At 39.6% G+C, this 20243-nt stretch overlaps 1 protein-coding gene and 1 pseudogene across 1 annotated transcript in view; one reads left to right on the plus strand and one right to left on the minus strand.

The window, feature by feature from the left end:
• pnkp (polynucleotide kinase 3'-phosphatase) overlaps nucleotides 1–20243 on the plus strand; it is a 162461-nt gene that overhangs the window by 28306 nt on the left and 113912 nt on the right. The gene's annotated exons all lie outside the window — the stretch shown is intronic.
• Nucleotides 81–8106, minus strand: LOC127629801 (TRPM8 channel-associated factor homolog; annotated as a pseudogene).

The raw sequence follows: 20243 nt of genomic DNA on the forward strand, positions 1-20243 counted from the left end.
TTATTTTGTAAAGTGTTTTTTTTTTAGCATGCAAGTTTTTGTCTTAATCCTGAATATTTAAAAGTCATTTTATTCCTCTCTTTGATACAAATCAATTACCATCTATAAGCTTAACAAATTAAAATAGAAACGCTTAATATGTTTATGTTATTTGACCTTCCAAGCATCAACTTTTATAGTTAACCTTACACCTCAATTCCATCAAAATTCACACTGTAATTCTTTTTTAAGTTTTCTTAGATGTTCTTATGCATACTGGCACATAGGATGGTCACTCCACTCTGGGAGATGAGAGATCTTCTCTTCAGTGCTGGGCTGGATGGGCCAACCCCAAGCTTTGAAGAAGCAGGACAGATTCATGTTGACCACTTTGGAGAAGGTCTCAGCATATAGATTCATCTTGCCTGCATTGTCATTTGGCACTCCACTCATATCATGGTAGGCTGAAAAAACTTTCTTGAAAGCATCCCAGCCAAATTTGTCTTGAAGCTTACGGTGTATAAACATATTAGGGTAAAACATAGAAATGACAGAGTGGATATATCTTTAACATTTCACAATGGCTTCATCAAAACTATTTAATTTCCCTACATAATTTTTTAAAACAAATTTGAGGAGTTAATTAAAGTAGCATTATAGATTTGAACTTTGTCTTAAATTATACGGTTAAATTATAAAAATTTTAACATTAAAACTATTCATGTTGAAAAAACATGTTAAACTTTTACAACCAACATTATAAGCAATCTGTTTATACCTGCATATAAGTCTCCAGTGATGTCCACACACTCCAGTTTTTTAAATCTTTACCACCTTTGGCATAATCTCGAGCACGACCCTGTCGCTTTTCTAGGGTCATGGCTGGATGTGCATTAGCCCTGTTCAAACCCAGCACTTCCTCATGTATGTACACTGACCACAGGTTGCAGGTACACTCAGTGGTATGTGGCGGGAACTCCCAAACTTCACACTGCTGGTTATGACCCAACTCATGAATGGGCCCCCAGAGACCGCTTTTACGGGCTGCCTCTGGGTTCATTAGTTCTGGGGCAGACCTGGAGTGCATCATGATGGGATATCCAGAATGCATAAAGCCTGAAAGGGAAAAGGGGAGTTTGGTGATTAATATGGCTGCTAGGATCACCCTGACAACGGCTGCACCGGGGTGGATAACTGTCATCAGTGGTGATGTGCAGCTAAAAGCATCAACTTATAAGACCTTTCAAAAACCTGAAATAAATAATAGCATATAGTAAAGAATTAGAGCCTTTGTTACAGTGTTGTTGATTCTTCATGCTAGATTTCATGTTTAATTTATAGTTTTTGGAGACTTTTTTATTTTGCGCAAATAGCACATTGTTATGGCACTGGCCTATTCACAACTCAAGTTACGCATAACACACAATTTGTTCAAGTCCAATTGTGCACTTATTATATATCCAAGTGCTTCAGTTTATCAGTGTTCAGCTTTATCATCTCCCGCAGTTCAGATGGTGCGGTCCTCAAAATACCATGACTGGATCATTGGTTTTATTAAAACAAGAATTTTCTACTTCTAACAAAAAAATGTATTTCTCATCATATATTCATCAACAAAATCTTTTAAGTAGAATTATTTAATTATCCTAATGATGTGTATTTTTCCCTCATCTTTGTTAACGGAATCAAAAAACACCTCAATCCTTTCTGCAGTAATTTTGTTTTGCAAAAATGTTTCAGTGGGAAAACCAGACAATGTTTTTTTCCACTTTACTCAAAACACCTGACAATTGAAAAGCTTTTCAGCCAAGGACTGAACCACCATTTAATTATTGTCCATCCGTTTGCAGATATTTAGTAGTTCTGAATATTTGAGTTTTGCTGTATTGACAGATTTTGACAATCTGGAATAGTTTTTATCCGTTGATGTTTACATTTTACTGTTGTATAAGACATTTTAAAACCAATGCAAACTATTTATTATTTTACATTTTTTTTTGTATTTTGGAATAGAAATTAAACCCTTTGCAATATATAACATTTTCAATTATGCACTTTTTAGGAGTTTGATCCACAGTAAACACATGATTTGCACATAATTTTCGGTGGCCACTTTTCAATTTGAAAACTACTGTCATAGGCGGAGCAGCAGTTTGAAGTAAGTTTTGCTGAGAAAGTTAGATCTTATAAACTAGTTCATTGCTAGCTACTACACGTCCAGTTTAATAGCACTGTCATTTAAAGGTAATTCTATTAAGTACGAAGTAAAACTGTGAACCCCCTTAAATACCAAGATCTGTTTCCACCACAGTACAGCAAGAACAGATGTGAAGTATGCACAACAGAACCACACGTCTTGCAATAAATTGGCCAAATACTCACATCTGTATAGTTATACAGTCTGTTTCTGGCCTTAGCATTATAATCATGTTGGTGGCTCTTTACCCTAACAAAGACACTGTAAGTATTCAATAGTACCACATACCGCAAGAGATCTGAACATCTGCAACAAATCGCTCCTTGCGGGGGAACTTGGCAGGCTTTACCGCCAGGTCAGCTATGCCTCTCATTATGGAATCCCAAAGTGAAGCCACCTCATCGGGGCGGTCCAGATTCCTTATCACTGCTGATTCCAACATGATGATGATGTTCTCAAACTCAAGCTCCGCCCAGGGGGCTGGTGCCTGACGGATCCCACCCACCCACCCAGTTAGCAACACTAGTCTCTCCTAAGTGACGAGCAAGTTCAGATTCCAAATATTACCACACACCTTCATGACTTTTGATGTGACAATTTTTAAATGAATCATATTTATACACACATAATAAATGTAAATAAATTTTTTTTTCAAATGTACTCACTGAATATTCATTCAGCTTTCTTACCAGATTTGAAGTATGGGGCCTGAACTGCGGTCTGTACGACAATTTCTACTCCCTCCACTTTGCATTTGGGAGGTACTATTAGGTAGATGAGCCCTCCCCACAGATTCCAGAGCTGGACCTTTTCTGTATTCAAGGGGAATCGCTCACAAACCACAGGTGCCCGTTTCAGAACATTTGCACCACTAATGTTATCTGCCTGGCAACCAATCTGCACCTGCATAGAGTGATACTTCATTTAATGGCATGCGCTCTCAGACCTTTTCATGTGCAATGAGGTTGTAGGATGAGTATATTTATACAAGAGATACATTGCTTGATTTCTGATGGAAATACATTTTTGAATTAATGCACTATAGTGTATAAACGTTTCTGATCACCTTCCAATTTTTCCCAATGATCTCTGGAGGTAGTGCAATGTATGTCTTCATACCAGGAGAAAGATATAACCCTGTGCTTATCCATTCTTCACAACCTGAAACAAGTAATGTAACATTTAAGAGATGATTAACAACTTGTATAAAACAAATGAATGGTTGTTAAACTAAACTGGGCCTTTTAGTCTTCAAACCCTGCGTAAACATTATCCTAGATTATCGTGTTCCATTTTGTTTCCATACTTTACCATAGGTTAGTAATTCGTTTTTTATCCTTCGTTAGTGTTTTATTTGCATATTACTATTCAGTTTCTGATAAGTTGTCTTTTGCTAAACAGCTAGCTGTTAAGGGGCTTTCACATGACTTGTGTCAGGAGTCAACGTACCGCTCAACATCAGTGTCAAGTGGCACTTTGATCTAAACATGAAAAGTGCTGCAGAAAACATTTTGTTTTAATTTTAGTTATTGAAAATATCTAGTAATTAATGGCTGGAGCTTCAAATTGACATTTAGCACTGTGTTACAATGCTTGACAACAGTTTTTGTGTGTAACCCCATATTATGGTGCCAAGGGTGTACAGAGGTATGCTCTGAAGTAGGGTTTCATAACCCAGGGTTAAAAGAGGTGCTACCCCTCTTTCAAAATGTATTTTGTGATACGCTGCTTAACCCAGGGTTGAAAGTGTCTTTAACCCGGGGTGAAATTACGCTAACAAAGGGTTTAGCTCAGTGCAAAAAGCCCTAACACTTGCTACTTTAAAAAAAGGAAAATTTTCGCACCTGCAGTGTCGGCACTGATGCGAACTCTTGCATTGGACATACTGGGTAGGTTGGGTCTGTCCTTGATGAGGTAGGGCAGGAGGGCATCAGGGTCAGGTGAGACTTTGTAGAGTTCGTTCCCAACATGGAGCATCAGATAGTCCTTGGCACTTTCAACAGGACAGGTACTACACACCTGCGGAACACCTACCTTTTTCACCATGTCTGAAAGAAGTGCTACTATTGAGGTATAGGCAGCACAGTCATAAGCCTGCATGCGGAGGTAACTCGCACAGTCACTACCAAGTTGCTTCAAGCAGCTCTGTTCTTGAGCAGTCAGTTCTTGCCCCTGGGTTACATGTTTGGCAAAACGCTGCAGCATGTTGCGAAAGTGGTACCCCTCTCTACAGATAAGCTCTACCTCTGGTGCTTTGTATAGTCCTCCACGCAAGGTGTTGCCCAAGATACACAACCCCATCTTATTAAGAATGTGATTTCCAGGGTATTCGGTCATCACATTTGAGTCACAGTGTATGGCGTTATTTCCCTGTCAAATGTCGAGAGCGCATTATTGTAGCGCGAAAGTACATTAATGTTATGCGCGAGCGCGAATACCTCTGCTCGCGCGCGGAATATAATGCGCCGAGCGCGAATCCCTCTGCTCGCGCGCGGGAACTGGGCGCGCGCTCTCAGATACACGCTGCTCTTGAAAGAATTTTCTCTGCGCTCGCTCAGAGAATATGCCTGCACTTAAAACGTATTCATTGCAATCGCGAATCTCTCCTCTTCGCTTAAAGTAAGCGTGTTTGTGCTTAGACTGTGTCCCGTGCGTTCGCGCATGCCCAAGTACTCCTCTCTTCGATTTCTTTCTCTTTGCTCTTGGCATAAACGCTGTCAAAACGGCAACAACCAATCAGAAAAGGCTTCAACGACTGACCAATGAAAACGCGACATCGTACATAGAATCTTATTGGTTGATATTGAACCGCACATGTTCATGTGTTCAATCAAGACGATTCAATTCAATCAAGACGAGCCGAGATGGATCCGCAGAATCGACGATCTCAGGTAAACAGTTTTATTTGTTTTGATGTTAAATATGTCAAATGTATCTTAGAAATGTCTGGGAAGAGGGCGATTGGATTATTTTACATATAAATGACCTAGACTGTCAACCACGTTCATACTACAGGTGCTATGCCCATTGTAGTGAGATTTTTGAGCCAAATAGATTTGAAAGCCGATTCCAAAAGGCAAAAATAATATTTTACGTCTGATAATTAACACATTGTCTCGTGCAATCACACCAGTGATTAAACATTAAGTACGTAGCGAGATCAACTGCTAAATTAAAATCTGAAAAAAGACTTGGGGGTTTGGGAAAGATAAGGTGGCAACATGCCCCGTAAAATTATGCTAGTCCTATATCTATTATGGCTGTCACGAATGAAGTGATGTGAAATGAAAAGTGTCATCTGCAATAGATTTTCTTTATTGCGGATTGCAGCGTTGAGTGTTATAACGTTAATCAATCACCCACTTTCTGTTGAGCTTAATTAATGCAGTTTGGCCAATCAGAGGCATTTTGATTAAAGGACAAGTTCGGTATTTTACACTTAAAGCCCTGTTTTAAGATCGTTTCTGATGAAATAGAACGGTTAAGATTGAAAGATTGGTTAGGGTTAGACCACTAGGAGGTGCCTTCTGGCCCATATATATCTGCGTCTCATATTGACGCTAAAGGGTGCCATGTGCGTTGGTTTTATGACGCCTTGGTCCAAATTTTAATCTTAACCGTTCTATTTCATCAGAAACGATCTTAAAACAGGGCTTTAAGTGTAAAATACTGAACTTGTCCTTTAATCAAAATGCCTCTGATTGGCCAAACTGCATTAATTAAGCTCAACAGAAAGTGGGTGATTGATTAACGTTATAACACTCAACGCTGCAATCCGCGATAAAGAAAATCTATTGCAGATGACACTTTTCATTTCACATCACTTCATTCGTGACAGCCATAATAGATATAGGACTAGCATAATTTTACGGGGCATGTTGCCACCTTATCTTCCCAACCCCCAAGTCTTTTTTCAGATTTTAATTTAGCAGTTGATCTCGCTACGTACTTAATGTTTAATCACTGGTGTGATTGCACGAGACAATGTGTTAATTATCAGACGTAAAATATTATTTTTGCCTTTTGGAATCGGCTTTCAAATCTATTTGGCTCAAAAATCTCACTACAATGGGCATAGCACCTGTAGTATGAACGTGGTTGACAGTCTAGGTCATTTATATGTAAAATAATCCAGTCAGCCCTCTTCCCAGACATTTCTAAGATACATTTGACATATTTAACATCAAAACAAATAAAACTGTTTACCTGAGATCGTCGATTCTGCGGATCCATCTCGGCTCGTCTTGATTGAATTGAATCGTCTTGATTGAACACATGAACATGTGCGGTTCAATATCAACCAATAAGATTCCATGTACGATGTCGCGTTTTCATTGGTCAGTCGTTGAAGCCTTTTCTGATTGGTTGTTGCCGTTTTGACAGCGTTTATGCCAAGAGCAAAGAGAAAGAAATCGAAGAGAGGAGTACTTGGGCATGCGCGAACGCACGGGACACAGTCTAAGCACAAACACGCTTACTTTAAGCTGAAGAGGAGAGATTCGCGATTGCAATGAACACGTTTTAAGTGCAGGCATTCTCTGAGCGGCGCAGAGAAAATTCTTTCAAGAGCAGCGTGTATCTGAGAGCGCGCCCAGTTCCAGCGAGCAGAGGGATTCAGCTCGGTGCATTATATTCACGGCGAGCAGAGGGATTCGGCTCGCGCATAACATTAATGTACTTCGGCTACAATAATGCGCTCTCGACATTTGACAGGGAAATAACGCCATAACAGTGGGTCTGGGCCCAATACCAGGCATGACCCCCAATGAGAAGACCACCACCTTCAGCAACAAAATCTTGGATCTGTTCACACTGAGCATCACTGTAGGAAGTGCAGACATAGACACTAAGATCTTCTCTGAAGCCAGTCAACTGACAATCTAGACCGGATTTGCTCAGTACATTCTTGGCTGCTGTAAGGCTGGGTAGGACTCCGATAACACCCTTACGACCTTCATCAAGCCACTTGATAGCATTGACCAAGAAAGTGGACAGAGCTTCACGGCCCAGGTAGCCTTCATGGGTTGCCACAATTACTCGCCCTTGGCCATAGTAGAAACCAGCAATGAATGCTTTTCCAGCTTGGGTGACTCCAATAGGAAATGCTAATGGTCCATGCACCATCACTTCAGATGCCAAAGCCCCACCTTGGATGTCAAACTCAGGCACACCTTGCAGCAGAAATTCTAGGTCACACTTAAAATCCTTCCCTATTCTGAAAAATAACAATAGAACACCATTAGAGAAACATTTAAAAACATTTGTATGTTTAGAAAAATAATGGGTAAAAGACTAAAAGGTATACAGAACTTACGATACTGCTAGCCAACAAAAAGGGATATTTCTAGGCACAGGAAATGTGCCAAGTTCCCCGGGGTGTTCCGAGAAGTAAATTCCAGAAACACTGCACACCTTGTTTCCAGGAAAGTTTAGCAAAGTGTTATCTTGTGGATGTGCATAAGCCCAGCTCCAGGCTTGGCCAGCAATTAGCAAACCACCCCCAGCTTTTAGGAAAGCAATCAAATCCTTTGCACGGGTCTCAACACTGTAAGCATCAGAGACATATATAGCTAACCCATTCCTAAAGTCTCCAATCTCTGTCTTGATTTGGGAGTAGACCAAGTTGTCAGCTACTGAACGGAATTTCTTCTGAATCCCTGCAATGCGGTCTTCACTCTTACATGGCATGAGCCACTTTAAGGCATTTCCTACCAGGCCAGGGAAGCGTGTTAGGTATTCCTCATGTCCCAACACCACCACACGTCCCTGACATAACGAGATGCAGCCATCAGGACCTGACCTTTTGGATTCATGGCAAGTGGAAAGGCATGGTCACCGATTAGCTCAAGATCACTGGGCACTGCTTTCCATTCTAAATTAAGCTCCTCCAGTCCAGACATGACAGCGTAGTAGTCCTCTTCACGTGCCATTGTGCTTTATTTATGCTTAGTTAATCAGTATAAAAAAAGGCTTTTTCGCTCTCAAATTACAGTAACTTTTACTGGGTATCACAGCTGGGTTTGTTCCACCAGAGCTTATGCATGTAGTAGTGACACAGACTGGATTTCAGCCCTACACAATAACAGAAAAAGTTACATCGTGTATTTAGAAACGGCTAAAATAAAGCATATCAGCAGTGTCCATTTGCTTTTTCATTGCTTAAAGCTTTCATTTGTAAAGGTCATTATCCTCCTGATGCCCAGCAATTATACGTTTTTCTGAGCCCATACATGCTACAGTGATAAATCTTTGGGCATTATTAGAGGACTCCATGGGATTTTCAAAGTACCAAATTCAGTAAATTAATATTCCAAATTTTAACCAACCAAAAGTTTCTTATATTCAGAAAATATTCATTTTACAAAATATCAGTGACAATATAATAATTAATGTCACTTTTACTTAATTAAAATAAGCTGTAATTTAGTCAAGGCAAGTTTATTTATATAGCACATTTCATACAAAATGGCTTTTCAAAGTGCTTTACATAAAACTTATATAAAATTTATAAACATTTTAAAATCAATGAAGAACAAGAAATAAGAGCAAAAAGTAATAGGATATATTTAAAAAGTACAAATGATTAAAATGAATAAATAAGAATACAGAAATACAGTGCTCAGTGAATAAATGCACTTCTAAACAGACGTGTTTAAACTAGATTTGAATGTGGCTACTTGTTGGAGCACACCGGACATCTTCTGGAAGCTGGTTCCAGCTCAGGTGGCATAACAGTGAAACAATGTATTTAGGATCTAGGCCATTGAGTAATTTTTAAATGAGTAATACTACTTTAAAATAAATTCTAAATGTAACTGGAAGCCAGTGTAAAGACATAAGGACTGGAGTATAGGCTCAGGTGTTTTGGTTCAGGCAAGAATCTGAAAGCAGCATTTTGAATGAGCTACAGCTGTCTAATGGTCTTTTTGGGAACATTAGTGAGAAGTCCCCTGCAGAAATCACCCTACTGGTGATTAATGCATTATCAAGTTTCTCTAAGTCTTGACTGGATATAAAACATCTAATTCTCTCTATATTTTTAGATGATAATAGGGTAATTTATTTATTTGAGGTGACTGCTGAAACTAAGGTCTGACTCAAAAATGACACCAAGATTCCTTGATTTTTTGTCTTAAGACCCCTGGAGTCAAGGTATGTGTTCACCTTTGGAATTTTGCCTTTGTTGCCAAATACAATGACCTCTGACCTCTTGTTGTTGTTTACCTGAAGGAAATTTCAGCACATCCAACTGTTAATTTCATCAATGCACATGCACTGAGAGTCTATAGGGCTGTAGACATTTGGTGATAGGACTAGGTAAATCTGGGTGTCATCTGCATAGCTATGGTATGCAATTTGGTTATTTTTGATCATATGTTCAAGTGGTAGAATATACAGGTTATACAGGATAGGTTCAAGAATTGAGCCTTGTGGGACTCCACAAGTCATGAATGTCATAATTCCCTATGTTCACATAGTAGCCCCTCCCTTCTAAATATGACCTGAACCAGCTGAGGACCATCCCAGAGATCCCAACCCAGTTTTCCCATATGTCTAGGAGAATGTTGTGGTCAACAGTGTCAAGCACTGAGATCTAGTAATACCAACATTGATAGTCTTCTGATTCAGGCAAAATATCATTAAGTATTTTTAGGTGCCGTCTCTGTGATGTGGTCAGAAACCAGACTGGAAATTGTCCAAGCAGCCATGAGTTTAAAAATGTGTTCAGCTGATTAAAAAAATAAAAAACTTTTCAATTGTCTTGCCTATGAAAGGGAAATTTGAGATTGGTCTTTAGTTGTTTAAAATAGAGTTAGAGATTGCTCTTTTTTAGAAGGGGCTTGACAACTGCAGTTTTCAGGGACTCTGGAAACGTGCCTGACTCTTATGTTATCCTAAAATAAGTCACTATTCACACAAGTCTTCCGCCATTTTAAATAGATCAGAATGAACACAAACCACTATTTTCACAAAAAACCACTAGCTGGTGCCATAAACATGTGAAACTTACATATAACATTACTTATATGTTGTTTGGATTCACAGCTTGAAAAGAGAGTGAAACAGGAGCCATCAAACATTGTGTATCATATTTAATACACACAGCGTTATAGGGTTAATGTCAAGGATACATAAGAGTTCACACTTCTGGCAATTTACTGCTGTTTTCAAGTAGAAGAGTTATAGGTGACTCTGGAGCATGGAGCGAGCAGTCAAACAAAGTAGTAAAGTTTCAGCTCAAAGTTTGCCAGAGGAAATTGGACTGTGCCATTATAAAGGGGGATCCGTTCATTCAAATAATTCATTTCATTTATCTGTTTGTCTATTTAGGTGATTTAGGATTTACTGTGTATGTGTAATTAGTTAGTGAAGTGTATTTACAGGTGATAGAGATATCCAAGTTTATCCATAGCATTTGGTGCAGCTATCATTATGAGGACTCTCCATAAGCATAATGGTTTTTATACTGTATGAACTATAGATTCTATCCCCAACCCTAAACTTAAACCTAACCCTCACAAAAAACTTTCTGTATTTTTACATTTTCAATAAAACATTGTTTAAGTATGTTTTTAAGTGATTTGAATAATGGGGACTCAAATAGAAATGTCCTCATAAACCACATTTATAGCATAATACCCTTGTAATTACCAGTTTGTAACCTAAAAAAAAAGTCCTCGTAAACCACTTAAACTTGCACACACACACAGTACATGTGAAAGTGTGCATTTTATTTTATATTCTGTTTACAACCGTTTGAATCGCATAATGGTTGTAAATGATGTTTTCCTTGTAAAAATTCCTTTATGTATTTACTATATTAACATAATGTCCAACAAAACAACAATGTTGAGGAGTATGATGACTCTCACGAGCCGTACATTGAGAAACAGCAACAGTTTAAAGAAATCTTTAAAAGATATGATGCCACAACAGACATTGTAAACTTTGGCAGGTTCTTTATCATAATCACATTTTATTTCAGAGTTGAAATAAAAAATTAATAGACTTAAAAAAAAACATTTATTTGCATCTTCATATAGCCTTTATTTCCTTCAATTATAGAATGCATTTAGTCTTAATTGAATAGTAGAACCTTAACTCCTTTTGGAGATCAGGAAATCCGTTTTAATATCAAATTAAGTTGTTTATAAAGCACTGTTTCATTAAATATTCAGATTATCTTTGGCAGTCTCAATCAGGGTCTAAAAATGAAATGATCTTCATTTTGGTTCATTCGGCGCAAAAACAGTATTTTATGGTTCTGGTTCAGAAGTTCTGCAGCCTTCTTCCCAAAAGGTTACAAAATAAAAGAATGGTTAATAATGTTGTTTTAAAATGACAGTAATCTGTGCTAAGGGGTGGGTATTAATGCATCATATCGAACAAAAATTCAGAGAGGACTTGGAAACAACTGAGAAATTTACTTTTTACCTCTAATAATGTTTTCCTTGTACCCGGATTAGCTGTGCAGTATATTAATTAATTATACAAAGTTGTTAAAAGGTTATTTATTTAGAGAATGTGACATCCACAACAGCAGTAAACACAACAGCAAAGAAATGTGTGATGCGGCAGTTTCCATAGCTGTGCAGATGACACCAATGTTTAATTTTTTGGGGCAATATGAAGTGGTTTAGTTTAAAAAAATATACTGAGGTAAACCCGTTGGCCTTTAGTTTCATGAAAAAATTATCAAAACAATATTATCTGGTTATAACCGGTTTCCAACATTTTAAATAAAGTTTTCACTCCAGAACAATTGAATAACTTTGTTCCGGTTATATTCTGCTAAAAATTGTGTTCGTGTTTTGTTCCAAAGAAATTTTTTAGTCCCTGGTCTAATATAATATATGGCTAACTTGAGTACACAAAACTTAAATTCATGCACATTCTTTATGTGTAGCAGTTGTTCCTCTGCGTTGTGTTATTTTTTTCTATGATATTGTTAATAAACAATTTTCCACACAAAGCTGGTCATGCCGAAGGCGATTTAATTATAGTACCTGTATGGTAAAACACAAACAGACAGGCACTGTTATCCGCAACATGTTCTCTCTTGTCTCTCTGCTCTAAAAGCATTACCGGAAAGAGAGCACACGCACGCGCGCGCGTACAATATATGTAATGATAGTATAAAAAATTTTAATAATAAATTAACAAACATCTCATTCTCATATACAAATAATTCAAAACTGCATTACAGTGTTCCTTAGATGCCAATTAACATACCTGTATGGTAAAACAAATAGACATTTTCTCTCTTGCCTGTTAAACCTGATTACACCAGGAAGTCAATTACAAAACACACAATGAATGCATTATATTAATAAACTAGATTATATCTTTAGCTTTCTTACAAAATACACACACACACACACACACACACACACACACACACATATATATATACACATGTACATACATACATACATACATATATATACATAAATATACACGTATATATATATATACACACACACACACACACACACACACATATATATATACACACACACACATATACATACATACATATACACATTGTCACGATGCCAACAGTACTTCATTGTTCTCACCTGTGTGTCATTTAATCATTATCCTTTGTGTATTTAAACCCTATTGTTTTATCATTTGTGGTCAGTTGTTGAATGTATGTTCTTGAATGTGTTTCTGCCCGTGCCCTTCGTGGATGTTTTCTCTATGTCCCGATTCACTGTTGTCTGCCCTGTGTTTCTCCCTTGTTATCTGTCCCAGACTAAACTTCCCATAATCCCCTGCCCTCATCACTGCCAGCAGTTCTTCATTGTTCTCACCTGTGTGTCATTTAAACATTATCCTTTGTGTTTAAACCCTATTGTTTTATCATTCGTTGTCAGTTGTTGAAGGTATGTTCTTGAATGTGTTTCTGCCCGTGCCCTTTGTGGATGTTTTCTCTTGTTTATATTTTGGTTTCCCATCGTGACTGTTTTATTTGTTCCCTGAGTTTTGTTATACACGGAGCTACCTGGTTTATCTTGTGGCGGAGGATGTTAACAAATTTATTGGGACAGCCAGTCCTGAGGAGGACATCCCACAAGCTCTCTTTGCACAGTGTCAAAAGCTTTGGAGAGGTCGACAAATGCCATAAACAGGTCCTGATGTTGCTCCTGGCACTTTTCCTGAAGCTGCCGGACTGTGAAAATCATGTCGACCGTACTCCTGTTCCTCCAAAATCCACACTGCGATTCAGGCAGCATTGACTCTGTGATGTTACTGATGAGTCTCTGATGCAACACCCTAGCCAGAACCTTACCAGCAACAGAAAGAAGGGAATGGACAGCTGATAGGACCTCCTGGAAGGTTGGTGTTAGACAGAGGTCATGAATGGGAGGATGTATAGGCAATTTGTCAAGGATGGTGGAGTCTGCATCAGAGACCTGATTAAGCAGGGTGTCAAAGTGTTCAGCCCACCTTAATAGGATACTATCCTTATCCTTCATGAGCTTTAGACCATCAGCTGTCTTCAGGGACATGATGCAGCGATTTCTTGGGCCGTATATTGTTTTGACAGCATTATAAAAATGATGCATGTCATTTTTATCAGCAAAGGCCTGGATTTCATGTGCCTCTTCAGTCCACCACTTATTCTGGATGGCCCGTGTTGTTTTTTGCACTAATCTCCGAGCTTCCTGCCAATGCTGCCTGGTGCTGGTGGATGAAGGGTAATCTAAAGTTGCCCGATGTGCTTTATGCATATCCTTAAGCAAGTTATGGATGGTGTCTGAGTTATCATCAAACCATTCTTGGTGGTTCCTGCTCTTATGGCCAATGGATTGGGCTGCTGCATCGTAGAGCGCCGAGCTGATATAGGTCCACTGTTGTTCCATGGTGTTTTCTGGGTTCAGACAGGGTTCCAGCTCACTTAGTTTCTCAGCTAAGAGGCGTCGGAACTCACTTCTGGCTTCTTTGCTTCCCAAGCGGTTGCAATTTAGCTTCTTTTTATTAGGCTTTTGCAGTCGCATAGGTGGATGCACTTTCATATTATGCTTGGCCACAATCATACGATGGTCAGTCCAGCACTCTGCACCCCTCATGGCATGGGTGATATGAACATCCTTGATGTCACTACGCCTCAAAATGATGAAGTCAATCATGTGCCAATGTTTAGAGTGAGGGTGCATCCACGAAGTCTTATACTTGGCCTTCTGCTGGAAGATGGTGTTGGTTATGGCAAGGTTATGCTCAGAACAAAGAGTAAGTAGCCTCATGCCATTTGCATTCACCCTACCTATACCATGCCTACCTAGTACCCCACCCCATATCCTGTTGTTCTGTCCGACCCTAGCATTAAAGTCCCCAAGCAAGAGAATCTTGTCACTCTTAGGGATCCCGCAAAGAGCTTCATCCAGTGTCTGATAAAAGCGTTCCTTGGCCTCGTTCTCAGATGGCAAAGTTGGAGCGTAGGCACTAAGAAGTGTGGCATAACGCTTCTTTGCCAGGGGGATACGGAGGATCATTAGCCTTTCATTAATACCAACAGGTGTTTCTGTGAGACTTGGTAGAAGGGTGTTCTTGATCGCAGTCCTACTCCATGGAGATGTTGTCCACCTGTGGGGAAACCTTTCCAGAAGAAGGTGTAACCCATCCCTTCCTCTGTTAGAGAGCCTTCATCCAGGAGCCTGGTCTCACTCAGGGCAGCAATGTCAATGTTGTAACGCCTTAGCTCAGCAGCAATCAGAGCTGTTCTCCGGTGATTCCTTTCAGAGATGCCATACGAGTCTAGGAGTGTCCTTACATTCCATGTTGCTAATTTTAGGTTATATTGTTTCTTATTTCGACCACAGTAGTGGAATGACCCGATAGTAGTGGAATGCATGGTAACCTATCCAGGTGCGATTGAGTGGGCAATTTTGTATATATATATATATATATATATATATATATATATATATATATATATATATATATATACACACACACACATATATATATATATATATATATATATATATATATATATATGTGTGTGTGTGTATATATATATATATATATATATATATATATATATATATATATATGAGTGTGTGTATATGTATATATATATATATATATATATATATGTGTGTGTGTATATATATATATATATATATATATATATATATATATATATATATATATATATATATGTGTATATGTGTGTGTGTGTGTATATATATATATACACTCACCTAAAGGATTATTAGGAACACCTGTTCAATTTCTCATTAATGCAATTATCTAATCAACCAATCACATGGCAGTTGCTTCAATGCATTTAGGGGTGTGGTCCTGGTCAAGACAATCTCCTGAACTCCAAACTGAATGTCAGAATGGGAAAGAAAGGTGATTTAAGCAATTTTGAGCATGGCATGGTTATTGGTGCCAGACGGGCCGGTCTGAGTATTTCACAAACTGCTCAGTTACTGGGATTTTCACGCACAACCATTTCTAGGGTTTACAAAGAATGGTGTGAAAAGGGAAAAACATCCAGTATGCGGCAGTCCTATGGGCGAAAATGCCTTGTTGATGCAAGAGGTCAGAGGAGAATGGGCCGACTGATTCAAGCTGATAGAAGAGCAACTTTGACTGAAATAACCACTCATTACAACCGAGGTATGCAGCAAAGCATTTGAGTATATATGTATATATATATATATATACACTCACCTAAAGGATTATTAGGAACACCATACTAATACGGTGTTTGACCCCTTTCAGCCTTCAGAACTGCCTTAATTCTATGTGGCATTGATTCAACAAGGTGCTGAAAGCATTCTTTAGAAATGTTGGCCCATATTGATAGGATAGCATCTTGCAGTTGATGGAGATTTGTGGGATGCACATCCAGGGCACGAAGCTCCCGTTCCACCACATCCCAAAGATGCTCTATTGGGTTGAGATCTGGTGGTGACTGTGGGGGCCATATTAGTACAGTTAACTCATTGTCATGTTCAAGAAACTAATTTGAAATGATTCGAGCTTTGTGACATGGTGCATTATCCTGCTGGAAGTAACCATCAGAGGATGGGTACATGGCGGCCATAAAGGGATGGACATGGTCAGAAACAATGCTCAGGTAGGCCGTGGCATTTAAATGATGCCCAATTGGCACTAAGGGGCCTAAAGTGTGCCAAGAAAACATCCCCCACACCATTACACCACCACCACCAGCCTGCACAGTGGTAACAAGGCATGATGGATCCACGTTCTCATTCTGTTTACGCCAAATTCTGACTCTACCATCTGAATGTCTCAACAGAAATCGAGACTCATCAGACCAGGTGTATTGGAATGAGGGCCAGTTGAATATGTTCGTACTACCATCTAGTGGCAATGTAAACATATAACATCCTTATTAGGATTTTTGATTAGGCAGTCAGTTGCTTACCCATTATATGCTAAGGACCCAGTAGTTATGCTGCAATTCTGTTGTACCTCATGTGCCATTGCTCTTGATACTGTGGATAATCCCAGTTCATCAAAGATGTTCTTTGCTAATGTTGTTAATTGGTACCATGTGTGCGTGCATCAAATAGTAAGTTACGTTTTCTCTTTGATATTTGTTACATTTATAGCCTTTATACATATATAATTAAGATTTGTCTTAATTATACTCATTGCACATGCTGTAGCATATGCTATGTATATGTTGTTATCTGTTAGCTAATTCTATATAGTTATAAAAGTATTGTTATACTAAATATTGTTTGTGTATTAAGACTTTAATGACAATACAGCATTTCTTCTTTGTAATATATCATATGTGTAATACTCATACAGTATTATTGTTTCTTTATATAGAACCACACACATATCTACATACCTTGAAACTACTCCACTGAATCTGTACACATAAACATCAACGTGTGAAGAATAAAGAAGGTTCATTTTTCTACAAAGAGAGGTCTGTGAGTGGTGCATTGATGTATCTCCTCTTCAATTGGACATAAATAAATAGTTCTAACCGGACATTCTCTGGTGGTTGCAAAATGATATTAATCAGCACCTAAGTGCCTTTATAGTATAGCTCAAACGCTACACTCTTTCACACCAGGCAACATTTTTCCAGTCTTCAACTGTCCAATTTTGGTGAGCTCTTGGAAATTGTAGCCTCTTTTTCCTATTTGTAGTGGAGATGAGTGGTACCCGGTGGGGTCTTCTGCTGTTGTAGCCCATCTGCCTCAAGGTTGTGCATGTTGTGGCTTCACAAATGCTTTGCTGCATACCTCGGTTGTAACGAGTGGTTATTTCAGTCAAAGTTGCTCTTCTATTCAGTCGGCCCATTCTCCTCTGACCTCTAGCATCAACAAGGCATTTTCGCCCACAGGACTGCCGCATACTGGATGTTTTTCCCTTTTCACACCATTCTTTGTAAACCCTAGAAATGGTTGTGCATGAAAATCCCAGTAACTGAGCAGATTGTGAAATACTCAGACCGGCCCGTCTGGCACCAACAACCATGCCACGCTCAAAATTGCTTAAATCACCTTTCTTTCCCATTCTGACATTCAGTTTGGAGTTCAGGAGATTGTCTTGACCAGGACCATGCCCCTAAATGCATTGAAGCAACTGACATGTGATTGGTTGATTAGATAATTGCATTAATGAGAAATTGAACAGGTGTTCCTAATAATCCTTTAGGTGAGTGTATGTGTGTGTGTATATGTATATACAGCCTACGAACTGCTGCTTTCCTCAAGTGGCCTCTCAGTCCAACATTTGTCAATAAGTTCCACACAGATTGGGCTGGGAACCCTCGACACCCAACCTCCACCGTCATCAGTCATGTTGTCCACCCCTTGTCCCGGCAGTCTTGGACAAGTTGCTGGTATTTGGCCTTTGTTCTCTCTGCAGCTTACTCGCAGCCCTCCTCCCACCGCACTGTTAACTCCACCAGGATGATTTTCTTTCCCACTGGAGACCACATGATGATGTCGGGCCTTAGAGTTGTGGCCAGTATCACCTCGGGGAAGTGGAGTTTCCTCCTGAGGTCAACCTCCATTTCCCATCCCTGGGCTGTCTGCAGAAGATTCTGCCTGGCTTGGCTGTGGACAACAGGTCTTTGGACCTCTTTCACAAAGGCGATGGTACTCAACAGTGGTCTTGCTTTGACTGGTTGTTTCTTCCTTCTTTCATGCTCCAGGATGTCTGCAAGCTCTGCCAACACCCTGTCATGGCGCCACCTGTATCTCCCCTGTGTCAATGCGATCTTACACCCTGACAGAATGTGCGCCATCATTCCTTTCCCCCCACGCAGCTTGTGCAAATTGACTGGGGTTGGCAAGGTGTCATACACTGCTCGGAGCAGAAAGGATATACTGGAAGGGCTCCAGCCGCCACAGTTCACTCCATGTGATTGTTCTCTTCGGGAGGTTCCACCTCATCCAGGCGCCTTGAGTTGCAAGCTCGATGGATTTTGCTCTTCTCCCTTCTTCCTCAAGGTTTCAGACTTCATCCTGGATCCTAGTTCTCTTCTCCCTAGGGGTGGACTTTGACCACTGCTGGAAACGTGCTGTTCCAAGACCCTGTTTTCCAGTGCAAGGGTTTCCGATGATGTCTTTGGTCCTGAGAGAACATTCTGCCTGGTTAATTGCTGTACTGGCAGCCCACTTACGGCCAGATCTTGTTCTAACTCCAGCTTCCCTGATGAGTTTGTCTTGAGAGTCCCTATATATCAGGGACAGCCTACATTTGGCTACTTTAAACTCCTCCACCACTGATGACAGGGGAAGCTGGAGCTGGCCCGACCTTATGTAGAGCCCCAAGGATGTAAAGCTCGGGGGTATTCCCAACCATCTTCTAAGGTGCTTGTTGAACTTCCTCTCCATTACTTCAACCGTTGATAGGAGCACCTCATATACGGTGAGAAGCCACATGAGTCTCGGGAGCAGGCCATGTTGGTAGATCCAGCACTTGTATTTCCCAGGCAGGCCAGACTTGTCAATCTTCTTCAACCATTCTTCAACTTGTTTTCCGGTGCTAGAGATGCTGTTCTTGTCTGACAGGGAATCATCATAAGGCATCTAATTGGGTTCCCCTGGATGTTAGTGATCTCTTCCCCTTGAACAAGTAGCTTGAACCTTACAGTTGTTTTCCCTTTTTGGATCACCAGGCTCCTTGATTTCTTGGGCTTAAAGTGGCCCAAGTGGCCATGCGATCTTTGCCCAAGTGGCCATGCGATCCAGTTCTGCCAGGACCCATCTTGCCTGCACGTGAGTTGGTGTTATCACGGTCAGGTCATCCATGAATGCCCTGATTGCTGGCTGTTGCCCTCCTGCTGCGGTCTTTGGCCCTCTTGACTTTGTACTCGCTGCAGAGATTATCAGGTTCATTCCCATGATGAACAAGATGGGAGAGATTGTGCATCCTGTCACTATCCCCTTCTCGAATGGCTGCCACTTTGTTGTAAATTTGGCGGACTGGAATCGTAGCTTGATGTCTCTCAGGTAACTGGTGATCATGCTTTGGATGTTATATGGGATGTGGTAATAGTCCAAAGCGACCTGAATATACATATACACACATATATACATATATACACATATATACACACACATATATATATATATATATATATATATATATATATATATATATATATATATATATATATACAGTGGGTACGGAAAGTATTCAGACCCCCTTAAATTTTCACTCTTTGTTATATTGCAGCCATTTGCTAAAATCATTTAAGTTCATTTTTTTTCCTCATTATTGTACACACAGCACCCCATATTGACAGAAAAACACAGAATTGTTGACATTTTTGCACATTAATTAAAAAAGAAAAACTGAAATATCACATGGTCCTAAGTATTCAGACCCTTTGTTCAGTATTTAGTAGAAGCACCCTTTTGATCTAATACAGCCATGAGTCTTTTTGGGAAAGATGCAACAAGTTTTTCACATCTGGATTTGGGTATCCTCTGCCATTCCTCCTTGCAGATCCTCTCCAGTTCTGTCAAGTTGGATGGTAAACGTTGGTGGACAGCCATTTTCAGGTCTCTCCAGAGATGCTCAATTGGGTTTAAGTCAGGGCTATGGC

Source organism: Xyrauchen texanus, chromosome 36 (assembly GCF_025860055.1).
Source record: "Xyrauchen texanus isolate HMW12.3.18 chromosome 36, RBS_HiC_50CHRs, whole genome shotgun sequence".
Lineage (NCBI taxonomy): Eukaryota > Metazoa > Chordata > Actinopteri > Cypriniformes > Catostomidae > Xyrauchen > Xyrauchen texanus.